Source organism: Dryobates pubescens, chromosome Z (genome assembly GCF_014839835.1).
Source record: "Dryobates pubescens isolate bDryPub1 chromosome Z, bDryPub1.pri, whole genome shotgun sequence".
NCBI classification, from domain to species: Eukaryota; Metazoa; Chordata; class Aves; order Piciformes; family Picidae; genus Dryobates; species Dryobates pubescens.
In genome coordinates, this window is record NC_071657.1 from 126,950,922 (window position 1) to 126,964,421 (window position 13,500).

The window sequence follows — 13,500 nt, forward strand, 5'->3', positions numbered from 1 at the left end:
GTTGCTTATTGGCTGATGTGATGTCTTGGTGCTGAGGATTCCTACAGATTCCTGAGAAGCAGCAGGGCTTTCACGAATCCCTCTTCAACCTGTGAACATCATAAATGCTTTAACAGGACATACCAACTAGTGAACCAGGCAAGAATGAAAGAGCAAGGCAAATGTATGATAATCCTTCCCTGGTTCACCTTCCCAGCCTCCAGGGCACCGCAGCTCAGGAATTTCTGAAGTCAACTGTGTTGATAGATTCGGGTGCCTGCGCTTTGTCAGATCCCTAGTTTTAAAAAGTGAGGCATTTAGTGTCCTATTTGGGAAATGTGAACTACCACTGTAACTGTAGTATGTGAGCCATGCTGTGTAAAGCTAGTCTGGCAAAGAAGTCACTATGGAGACACGTCCCCAGCTAATGAGCTGGGTCTAGCTGTGAGAATTGCAGCAGCCTGGGAAGCAGAGAAGCTGCAGTTTATCTTTCTTGTAGCAAGGAGGCTGAAAGAGACAGGGAAAAGACTTCCTGTGAAACCAGAAATATGAGACAGGAGGTGCCTTCCAGGTTCCTAGAGGTGAGCTCTAATTCCTCTATTACAAGCGTTTGGGAGAACTGAGGTTATAAAAAAAATGAAGCAACTCTTGGAGAAGAGCTTTTCCAAGGGGAGAGGTGTACTAGAGCTCCAGCCAGAGTGGCAGCTTAAGATATAGTAGTATCACAATTACTTCCAATCATTTGAGCCTAAAGCCTGCCATGGGCCCCATGTGCTTGGTTCCTCCTTAGTGTTAATGTTTGTAGAGGATGAATTTGCCTGAAAACGTATGAGGAAAAATGAAGTTTTCCTTGATAGGTAGATGTCCTGAAAAGACAGACCAGTTCCTTGATTCAGTTAATGTGTCCCCAGGAGTACTACTACTGACACAATATGGTAAGGAGGATATGTAGCTAAGGCTGTGGATGTGTGCTTTCAATGAAACCCCATGGTTAGACTGGAAAGATCAGAGTGATATGAGACTACAATATTTGTCACCATAGCAAGGGTGCCCTAACTACCTGAGGTCACATCACATCATTCCCACCAGTCTGTCAGAGTACAGAAGTGGGATCTTACAAGAAACAAGGCTAGTACACACTGGCAGTGTGTAACACTGCTTTTTGGCTTTCCTATACTTGAATTAATTGTTTTCCAGCATACACTGTTTTGTACCTAGTTAAGGCTGTGATTGTTTTGGTAGAGAGAGCATATTGTGTTTTCCCAAATTTTAATAAGATTCTTTTAGCTGAATAATAGAAGTCATTTAAAGAAAGGAAATATTTTTAATAGACTTTGGTACAGCATTTCCTATGTGACTTCTGTGTCTCATTTTAATTTTCAGTGTCTTTATTTTCATTTCTTCTTACATTTACTTCTTTATTGTTTTAACAATGCTCTATTCACTTTCTTATTAAATGCTGTGGTTATAGTCTCTATGGAATCCTCAGTTAATTGTGTTCATGGTTCTATAATGGTGTGCAAGCTTTTTTTCCTGTTGTGATGTTGCCAGGAAGGCCTGTTCCAGGTTTGAGTATAATTGTCCACCTGACAATGGAAACGCACACATTTTTACATAGAGATTTTTTTTACTGCAATGTGTATCTGTCTGGAGGTGACATTTCAAATACTAAACACATTTCCAAGATCTGAAGAGTGAAAACCTTTTTACTGAACAATAGTACAACTTAATTTTCTTGCTGTGGAGCTGCATTCCCTGTACATCTCTATACTGATGGTTTCCAAAGCTTCATCTTATATTACTCTTTTCCTTCATCAGCATGCTTTTCAAAAACAACCATATCTTCATAAGATAATTAGAGTAGTAGAGAGTTAATCCACCAGCAAGATGAACTTTCTTCCATGTAGAGTAAAAATGAATCTACTTCCTTCAGAACTATGTGCAAACTTAATTTCTTCAAATGCTGTTGCTTCCAGTATTGTCAATTTCCATGCCTCCATAGTGTAGCCGGAGAAAGACATTAGAAATCACACCACTCCTAGGGGCAGATTTGCTTATAACTTTAAGGATATGTGTGAAAATCGTTCCTAGGAAAATGGAGTGACTTCTGAGTGTGCCAGTATTACCTGGTTCTAAATCTCAGAGTATGAGGCTCTGAATCAACCAATGCACTGTGTTGAGGTCAAATAAAAAGGTGCTTCTTTGTGATGGCTACAGCTTATGGATAGTCTGCTGTTAAGAAATACAGTGATAAGAACTCATTGCTCTCTTGCCATTGTAGCAAATGGGTTTTATTACAGTATGGAGAGCTCTCACTTTACACTCATCACTAAGTCTTTATAGCAGTATATCTCTTAATTTCATTATGCTTTGAGGTATTTCTGTTCATTTTTCTTAAATGAGCAAGTAAACCATCTAGCTCCTGTCTCTTAGTATTCATAATCTGAGGGGATTTTCTTTCTGGCTACCTAAAGAGCTGACACAATCAGTACTCATTTAAGTCTGGGTGGGCAGGAACATGCTAGACAGACTGAAGTACAGATAGCCAGGTTTGATGTACTGGAGTTTTCCTACCCACTGCCATAGACAAAAACAGATAGGTTTTGCTATCCTGAAAGTTGCAGACAACTGATTCTTGCACTGTTTTACTATGCTCTGATAAGGAGAAGCAAATGTCCTGTGAAATAAACTGAACAAAGTACAAGTGGTGGGAATGTCCATATTTCCTGCATCCTTCTGTTCTGTTAAGTGCTTTCAGACATTATTAGGGAGTTGATTCTGAATATGGTTTGTTGGGCATCTTTGTCCATTGCTAGTCCTTATTCCGATCTGGTATATCTGTAGATAGACGCTAGACATGGCATCTTTACATTCTGTATGCACAGCGTGACATGCAACATGATGTAGAGTCATTTCATGCCCTCAGTGATTTCTAAATTATGATATTTCTCAAATGTTGTTTGTTCTTTCATATATTTACCCTAATAGTAGTGATTGACTAACCTGTAAATACCCCTGCAAAATCCTGTGCAAAGTGACTTGGGATCCATTCACCTTTTCAGCGACTCTTTTCGTATTTCCTGCTCTGCCTCCATGGTGTGTTATTTGAATGCATTTCTGAAGTGCATTAAACAGTGCAACTGTTCTCAATGCTGCTTTTTTGCTCTCCAGTGGGAAAAACTATTTTAATTATTTAAAACCCATATTTGCTGTGTCAGTTATTGATGACAAGTCCCAAGAAGTTTCCTTTTGTGTAGAGTGCGCAAGAGCTTTTTAGGAATCATCTTACATGATGTTCAAAGTAATTCTTGAGTCAAAGAAAGCAACAGAATCTTTGTAAAGACCTGGACAGTTCCCTTAGGTCTTTGGAATAGATTTCTAAATCACCATTTCCATCTTAAGCTATTAGGACTAAGCTAGTGCAGGTTTACCTTCTTACCAGACCATCATATATAAATGACCATAAATACTATGATTTTAAATTTGGCAGGGTTCTAGGGGAAGACTGCACAGAAATCAAAGGCAGGTTCATGATCTGCTCTAGCAGGGTGGATGTCTAAAAAGACTTACTAATCATTTATAGCAGGCTGTATTATATTGCTTTAGCCCAGAACAAAGGTGATAATAAAGCAGCAAAACTGAAGGCATATTGTTATCTTCATTTGATAAGAATTAAGTCTTATTGCCACCAAGAAAAAGTTCCACTTAAATAACACTTATACTAAAATTAACGTCTTGTATTGGAAAAAAACTCCAAGGCAAACAGGAGCTGCTGCTTGTGTTCATGTAAAGCCCTCCTCTGGATCTCAGTCTCTAAAACTTGTTCCAATATTGGTTTATTTTTGAAGGCACTGGGTACATTCAATGTCTTCCAATAGCCTCTCCTTTCATGTCTTTATGTCAATTAGGGCTACTCTGCCTTCCACTCCATTGGATTTGCTAGCTGTCTCTTGATGAGAAAGAAAATGTGCTTGGGACTGTTTCAGTCCCATTTAGGTGATCATACCAACAGCCCAGCATATGATGAGTGCAGAAGGACTCCTTTTAGAAAGCTAGTGAGTCCTGGCAGAGAGCCACCAAACACAATACTGTCTAGATTTAGAGTAGACCTTATCTGCCAAAACTGGTAATTACCTCCTGCAGGTGGGTGGCATGTCTGTCCAGTAGTCATGTCTGAGCATAGGGCAGTGTTTAAGTTTACGTGGTCCAATGAGCTGGTAGGTAGGTTTGAGTACTTGGGAAAGCAGCAATTGTCTCAAAGACTTCCTCAGTTAAACGTTGCTACCATTACAAACAGTTAAATGTAGTAACAAGGCGGATAGAGTGATTCTGTGAAAATGCATATTACATTTTCCTAACGTTATGTGAAGGGTATCATGACCTTACTGAAACCACTAAGAATTCCCTCACGGGCAGGACTGTGCTGGTAGGGAGTTTGTGAAATAGTTTTAATGGCAGACCTCTGGAATGAAAAACTAATGTGGCACTAGCATGGATCCAGTATTTTTCCTAGGAACTCAGTAGAAAGATGCTGGGCAACATTCCTTGCATACCTATCTTTGCTTTGTTTTAATAGTTACTTTAAATGAGGTGGATTGAGCCATTGTGAAATACTCTCAGCCAAAGCACCAGCATGTCCTGATTATGGCTGGGACAGAGTTAGTTTTCTGTGTTTTGGGTTTAATATGAGAAGAGAGTTGATAACACACTGATGTTAGAGTAGCTGCTAAGCAGTGCTTATCCCAAGTTAATGATTTTTCACTTTCCTATGCTCTGCTAGTGAGCAGGTGCACAGGAAGCTAGGAGGGAGCAAGGCCAGGACAGCTGACCCAAACTAGCCGAAGGGATGTTCCATATATAAACTGGAAGGGGTTGGTGAGGAGATGCCATCAGCAACTTGGGGATTTGGCTGGGCATCAGCCAGTGAATGGTGAGCAATTGTGTTGTGTATCACTTGTTTTGTATATTTTACTGTTGTTATTATTTTATTCTTATTTCACCATCCTTTTCTGGCCTACTAAGCTGTCATTATCTCAAGTCATGAGTTTTAATTTCCCCGCCCGCCCCGATTCTCTCCCGCATCTCACTGCGGGGTGGGGAGTGAGCAAGCAGCTGTGTGGTGCTTAATTGCACAACACTATACTGATTATGTGTAACTGTTTATCTTGTTTTCCATTAGTACAGAGATGGCTTTTGATAAGGTGCAGTTAGCACAAACTAATGCCAGATGAAGCAAACAAGATTCTGGCCAAGGCATTGTTTGAACTCAGTGTTGAAAACACAAAGTCCTAAGGCACTTCCTCTCTTAACTAGTGTTGCAGAGCCTCTGGGCCTTGCTAAAGCTGTTTTCTTTGTAGCCTAGGACTATCAATACTTGAAAAATTTAGTCTTTTGTCTTATATTTTCTTTGACATTTTCCCTGTCTTTCTTGAGGTCCAAGGTTCCTGCCTGTTTCTGCATGGTATGTGTGGTGATGAACATACTAGGTCCAATAGAATTGTACAACAGTTTGAGTTGGAAGGGACCTTTAAATGGATCTAGTCCAGACCTGCTGCAGTAATTAGGGACATCTTCAACTAGATCATGTTGCTTAGAGCCCTATCCAACCTTAAATGTTTTCAGGAATGGAGCATTTACCATCTCTCTGGGCACCGTGTTCCAGTGTTTCACAACCGTCAATTGTACAAAATGTCTTCATTATATCTAGTCGAATCTACCCTCTTCTAGTTTAAAATCATTTCCCCTTGTCCTATTGTTGCAGAATAGATCCAACGGCGAGGCACGATGAGGAAAGACTCGCAGCAATCAATATGATTGATAAGCAAGCTTCAACTTTATTGTTCCACACTTCATTATTTATAGTCTTATCTTATACATAGCTAATTTTATTCTAATTTAACACATACTATTGGTTTCTCTCAAAAAGGTTACATCATTGTTTTCACTACTCTGGAATTTTTCTACTCAGTCTAATTGCTCTTTCTCCCAGCTCTTGTCTCCTCCTTATCTTGTTTGCCTCTTCTCAGGGGCATCTTGACCTTAGCATACCAAGCAATCAGGACTTTTCCACAACTCCTACTCCATTGCTATATTTTCAACAGAAAGTCCTTCAAGGCCTAACTTGCACAGGTGTTCCTGGGACTCATGTCCTTTTTGCTTAAACCAATCCCCAACATCCTATCACTACAGGATCTAGTAAAAGGTCTGTTCCCGTACCTCTTAGAATGCTCCTCTAAGTATTGAAAGGCTGCAAGAGGCCATAGAATCAATAAGGTTGGAAAAGACCTTAAAGATCATCAAGTCCAACCTGTCACCCAAGACCTCATGACTACTAAACCATGGCTTCAAGTGCCACCTCCAATCCCTTTTCGAACACTTCCAGGGATGATGACTCCACCACCTCCCTAGGCAGCACATTCCAATGGCTAACAACTCTCTCTGTGAAGAACTTTCTTCTCACCTCAAGCCTAAACTTCCCCTGGTGCAGTTTGAGACTGTGTCCTCTTGTTCTGGTGCTGGTTGCCTGGGAGAAGAGACCAACCCCCACCTGGCTACAGCCTCCATCTCTTCTCCAGAATAAACAACACCACCTCTCCCAGCTTGTTCTCATAGGAGATATATTCTTCCATTCCTCTGATCATTTTTTGTGGCCTGCTTCAACAGATTCACATTGTTTCATGTATTGAGGATTCCAGGGCTGAATGCAGTACTCCAGGTGGGGTCTTACCAGAGTGGAGCAGAGAGGCTGCTTGACCTGCTGGCCATGCTTCTTTTGATGCAATTCAGGATTGCAGTGGGCTGCGAGTGCATATTGCCAGCTCCTGTCCAGCTTTTCATTCACCAATAACCCCAAGTCTTTCTCTGCAGGGCTTTTCTCAATCCTTTCATCACCCTGCCTATATTGATACTGAGATTTGGCTCAACCCAGGTGCAGGACCTTGCACCTGGCCTTGTTGAATCTCATGAGGTTTGCACAGGCCCCCTTCTCAATCTTGTCCAGGTCCCTCTGGATAGCATCTCAGTCCTCAGGTATGTCAGCTGCACCACTCAGCTTGGTGTCATCTGCAAACTTGCTGAGGGTGCACTCGACCCTGCTAAGTCACTGATGATCATCTTAAACAATACTGGTCCCAGTATGGACCCCTGAGGGACACCAGTTGTCACAAGTCTCCATCCAGACATCAAGCCATTGAGCACTGCTCTCTGAATGTGATCATCAAATTAATTCCTTAGCCACCAAATATCAGGCTTCCTCTAATGGCTCCTTATATGCTTCTCATTGCTGTTTTACAGGCTTATCCAAACTTACAAAGAAATTAAGAAATGGTTGAAAATGTTTCTATCTAATTCCACTTTTTGATGTAAGCAACATGAGGACAGCTAAGACATTCTGAGAGATGTCACAGCTGAGATGAAAGAACGGGAGGAACTAGGACAAAGGATTTATCCTACTCATGAAGTCCAACTTGCAGGAGAGGAATTCAGACTTTTCTCCTGTCACAAATGACACCAAGTTTCTACCCATAAATTACTCAAAAGTAGTAGCAAGAAAACAGTGGAAATTTCCCCCAAAGAGCTCCATGAAGCTAATTTGGGATTTTATTGCTAATTGTTTGCAGAAAGCATTCTAAGATGTGACAGAACAAAACTCTTACTTACCCATTAATGCTTACTGTTTAATAGACAAAACTGTGAAAGAAGGGTAGGAGAAAGATTTGCAGTGAAACCTGATGTGGTTCCCTTCTGGCATTTAAGACTGCTCTACTAGTGCTCAGCTCCTTGCCCTTAGTTTCCAGCAGAATAAAATCTTCACAGGCACACACAAACGCAGATGTATGCTGTATCTCAGCATAAGCTGAAGGTCTCCAGTAAAACAAACAACAACAAACCATAGAATAGAATAGAATAGAATAGAATAGAATAGAATAGAATAGAATAGAATAGAATAGAACAGAATTAACCAGGTTGGAAGAGACCTTTGAGATCATCGAGTCCAACCTATCATCCAACACCATCTAATCAACTAAACCATGGCACCAAGCACCCCATCCAGTCTCTTCTTAAACACCTCCAGTGACGGTGACTCCACCACCTCCCTGGGCAGCCCATTCCAATGGCAAATCACTCTTTCTACGAAGAACTTCTTCCTAACATCCAGCCTAAACCTCCCCTGGTGCAGCTTGAGACTGTGTCCTCTTGTTCTGGTCCTGGTTGCCTGGGAGAAGAGACCAACCCCCACCTGGCTACAGCCTCCCTTCAGGTAGTTGTAGATGGTAATAAGGTCTCCCCTGAGCCTCCTCTTCTCCAGGCTAAGCAACCCCAGCTCCCTCAGCTTCTCCTCATAGGGTTTGTGCTTGAGGCCTCTCACCAGCTTTGTTGCCCCTCTCTGGACACATTCCAGCAACTCAACATCTTTGCTAACCTGAGGGGCCCAGAACTGGACACAGTACTCAAGGTGTGGCCTAACCAGTGCTGAGTACAGGGGCAGAATGACTTCCCTGCTCCTGCTGGCCACACTGTTCCTGATACAGGCCAGAATGCCATTGGCCAGCTTGGTGTCATCCATAAATTTACTGATGATGGACTCAATCCCCTCATGCAGATCGTCAATAAAGATACTGAATAGGATGGGGCCCAGCACTGATCCCTGGGGGACACCACTAGTGACTGGCTGCCAGCTGGATGTGGCACCATTAACCACCACTCTCTGGGCCCAGCCCTCCAGCCAGTTCCTAACCCAGCACAGAGTGCTGCTGTCCAAGTCACGGGTTGACAGGTTGGTGACTTGGACAGCAGCAGTACTTCATTTGAGTTCCAAAAGAGTACACTCATTGCTCTTATAAATGAAAGGAAATTTGATAAACAAAAAAGAGGACATTCTGACTACACTGCACTTTCTTATTTATTCACTCGGGCACTTATTCAAAGTGCCTGTCCATTTTCAATAGATTTCCAGCTGTTAAATAAATTATTACATTTATCATTGATTTGTGGTTTTTTTTGGTGAGCTTCCTTTTTTATTTTTTCATTAGTGTGAGCTAAAAATAAAATGCATTTTTCACAGGCTACTTTATGGCCATTGAAAAAAAAGTGTATTTGCATAATGGATGCTGCATATCCCTATATGTGATGAGAGGATGCTTTAAAGATAGGTCACAAAACTTGGTCCAGAACTAAAAACCTGGCAGCAAAACACACACTGTCTAGGTGTAGCAGTATATATATGATTCTGTTGTTAATTATTTTCAGACTATTATTAGCTCTCTCCTGTTTCATATTGAGACATTTGATTATTTTCAGTAAGATTATAGTTCTGATTCTCCAAGAGCTACCATTTGAATTGTCATATTGTAGTTGTTAGCATGCAAGCTCATTTGTATTCCTGGGGTTTCATCCACTGCATGGAAAAGCCATGCTTTACACAAGCCACCTGTGTGTCTGCTTTGGCAGGGACAGATTTGCTCCTCAGAGTGGTGTGCTCCTTAGTGTGGTGTCTTGATTTGCCATAGCCTCTGTCAAGACACCCAGTACAGCAGTCAGTGCCTCCCAGTATTCCCTGCCTTGGCTGTGTTTCTGTGCCCCCAGTCCAGCTGCTAGTTGTACATGACAGTGCATGATCACACAGAATTGTCAAGGTGGGAAGGGACCTCAAGGATCATTGAGTTCCAACCCCTCTGCCATGGGCAGGGACACTTTCCACTAGATCAGGTTGTCCAGAGCCACATCCAGCCTGGCCTTAAAAACACCCAGGGATGAAGGTTCCACCACCTCTTTGGGCAACCTGTTCCAGTGTCTCACCACCCTTCTTTCTAGAAGAACTTCTTTCTAATGTGTAATCTAAATCTATACTCCTCCAGCATGGATCCATTCCCCCTAGTCCTATCACTACCTGACACCCTAAAAAGTCCCTCACCAGTTTACTTGTAGGCCCCCTTCATATACTGGAAGGCCACAATAAGGTCTCCAACTCCTATTATTGTGTTAGTTAACATACTCCAAATTTTTGTATGCAGAGATTTGAAAATAAAGTAATTTAATTGTTTGAGTTATCACACTGTGCTTGAGATTAAAAGCAGTAGTTTTGTCAAGATGCAAAACGTTTCCATCATGCTACACGTACTTTTGTTCTAATAGAAATGTGATTGAGACACAGAGAATTTATATGACAACTCAGTAAAGCATTCAGACTTTTGTAACAGAAGCAATGTGTTCTTATACTGGCGTTGTAGAAAGTGCAGTTGTTCATTGTAATTTGGAAGAACATCTTGAGATAAAGTGGTTGAAAACACCAGACTATTTTCATCCTATGTTTTTTCATAAGGTTAGGAAATTACCCCTCAATATTTTAAATCAAATTTTTCTTTAATATTGAATAAACAAAAAAAAAGTTACATTATTTTCCTATCAGATAGTATTCTCAGGCTTGCTTACATAAAAGGAATATAAAGCTCATACTAAATGAAATATGTTATCTTTCTTACTACACTTCCACAACATTAAAACGTATTTTCTTTTCCCAAAGACTTTCTGTTACCAGTTAATATTTTCTGATCTTTTGCCTTCCAGCTTTAATTCTACTTTCCTGAAATCATCTTTTGCTATTGCAATAAAATTGAACAGTGTGGCTAAGCAGTATCCAGGGAGATCTGAACTCAGATTACACCTTTTCTTAATTTGTTTTCTCTAATTCTGTATATGCAACTATCAAAGTAGCTGCAAGCTGATTATTCCTTTCTTATCCTAGTACAGACGTCACATGTAGCTGCTCTATTAGTTGAAAACATCCATATGGCCAGCAGATGCACTTAAAAGGTATTTAATTAGTGGTGTAAATTTGCCTCAGTAGACAGTTCTTCTTCAGAGTTTACCTAGGCTAGGTGTGTACTGTCAGTTTGAAATTGGTATAGGTTATTTGAAGTAGGGTCAGACTTACTTGGAATAAACTTGGTTAGGATAAACAGAAGTACTTCATTCAGGTTTTGTTTATCATTTGACTATCAGCTTTCAATCTTCCAGGACAGCTTTTGCTTTAACTTTAGTAAGCCCCATACGACTTGGCTTCAGGACTGACGATCTGTTTTGTGGTATGCAAAAGGTCACTTAAAGTTCTGATTCTCCTTGTGCTTTTTGTCCCAAGTTCCACTGGTATTGGTGTTGCAAAATCATATGTATGTATTAATTTCTGCTCAAATTTATATTTTTGTGATGTAATCTATCAACAATGATGAAACCATCCCTTAACCTTATCTTGGTAAACTAAAACTAGCTTGACAAGGATCAGAAATTGCATGCCATATCATTATCACCCATTTCCCAAGATTCCACTAATATTTCTAGGTAGAGTGTCATTTATATTTGTTAACATATATATTGAAGCACTTTTCTTGCCTCTCCCCCCCCTGCCTTATAGAAGCAGTAGATATAATTTGGTCCTAGGGTTTAGGGACAGAAATGTGTCCTTTTGCCATTATCTTTAGTTTCCCTCATCTTGGATAATTTGCAGTCTCTTTCTTGTGTCATTGATGAAAAAGGCTAAATTGAACCCAAAATATGGTCCTTTACCATGACTCAGAAGCCTATGAGTTCATCTTTGTATTGCATATGATGTTGATTTTGTGTTGTTCTTTCATTGAAGTGTCAGCAGGTATCTGATCACATAAATACCTGGAAGAGTTCAGGTATATATTTAGGTACTGACCTAACCAAACAAAGGTCAAACAAATTTTATCCTATAATGGCATCAGAACAGTTTTTCAGAGTGTGTGCTGTCAGCTCGTGTTATTGCTGGTTGTTCTTGCAGAAGCAGATGCACTAGTTAGGCCAAGTTCACCACTAAATGTGGTGCTTACTCAGACTTACAGTGTGCATGTGGTGGGGGGTATTACATGGCTGCACAGCCTGCACCACTGTCTTCCATTTGATTATTCTGGTTCTTCTCCCTTTCACTTCTTTCAGTAGTTGAACCTGCCTCTCCCAGATTTTTGCTCATGCTCAGTGTCAGCCTGGGAAGCCTGTTATTAAGTAGGTCATTCTAGTTACCCTTTAAATTTTGCTATAACATTAACATTCTCCTAGGTCTGTGAAATTTCCTCAGCATTTCAGAAGTTGTTGGGAAGCAAATGTAATGGTTAACATTCTTGTCTATCACATCTTTCATTTGTTTTCTAATAGCCATAATTTAAAAATAAATGTTTAATGTAAGTTGCTGCTGTTTGTTATCCTTCCCAATTATTGATTTAATGGAAAGTATTTCAGTGTTACATAATGTGAAGGCACTGTTTATGTTTTCCAAATATGCAACAGAAACATTCCTGCCGTTCCATTTCCCTTCAGACAATTCTATTTTTCACATCTAGTCATAAAACAGTGCTGCTATTTGCAATGTCATTATTGCTGACTAACTTAACATTCTCACTTTCCATGGCATATGTATACTTTTGCCTTTTCCTGTCTTTTAAGTTCTTAAATTATTTAACTCTTTCATTATATACTAACTGTTGTCAGCTTTTGATTTTTCTCCATTCATTTAGTGTTTTAATGTGCTACTTTCTTTTCCTCTAGACAGCAAAAAATGAGTTGGGGATGCAGATAACGAATCAATCTTAAGTAGTATAGCTGAGACAGGTTTGCCATAACCATGACTGGGAAATGTCAAAGTCATTTGTTCCAGGGTCATTTTATTTTAATTTTTTATGCAGGTGTGCTGGATCTGGCCAGGGATTCAGTTAACTTTCTTCATGGTAGTGATACTGTGCTGTGTTTTGGGTTTGTGGCTAAAACCAGCATTGAAAACATGCTGATGTTTTGGCTGTTGCTGAGCAGAGCTTGCACAGGATCAAGACTATCGCTCACTCCCACTCTGCCCACACTCCCACCCCAGCAAATAGGCTGGGGATAGGCAAGAAGTTGGGAGGAGACAGAGCCGGGACAGCTGACTCCAGGTGACCAAAGGGATACTCCATGCTGTATGATGTCATGCGCTGTAATAAAACTGGACAGAGGTTAAAAGGGTGGGATGGGATTTGGTTTCAAAGCTATCAGAGACTGACCAGGCATCGGTCTGCTTGTGAGCCTTGGTGAGTGAGTGCCTTAGCATCTATCACTTCTTTGTTTATGCTCACTTATTGCATTTTATTAATTATCAACTTTTTTTTTTCTTCCTCTCCACTTAATAAGTCATCTTTTTCTTTTTATCCTGTTCTATCCCCCGTCTCACTGCAGGGGGAGATGGGGGGAGTGAGCTGGCAGATTTGCGGGTACTTACCTGCTGGCTGGGGTCAACCCACAACAGCAGGATGGAAGAAAAATTAATTAGGAGCACAATCTCTGAGTAATGGGGTTTTGAGGAAATTAAGTCATTTTTCCAAGCAGCAAGCCAGGGAAGAGGCATTTATGCAACCACAGATGAAAGGAGTAGGAGGAGAGGTTGAGAGACCTTGGGCTGCTTAGCCTTGAGAAGACTCAAGGGAAAGGATCTTACCGAAGTGTCTAAAAGCCTGACAGAAAGGAGTAAAGACAAAG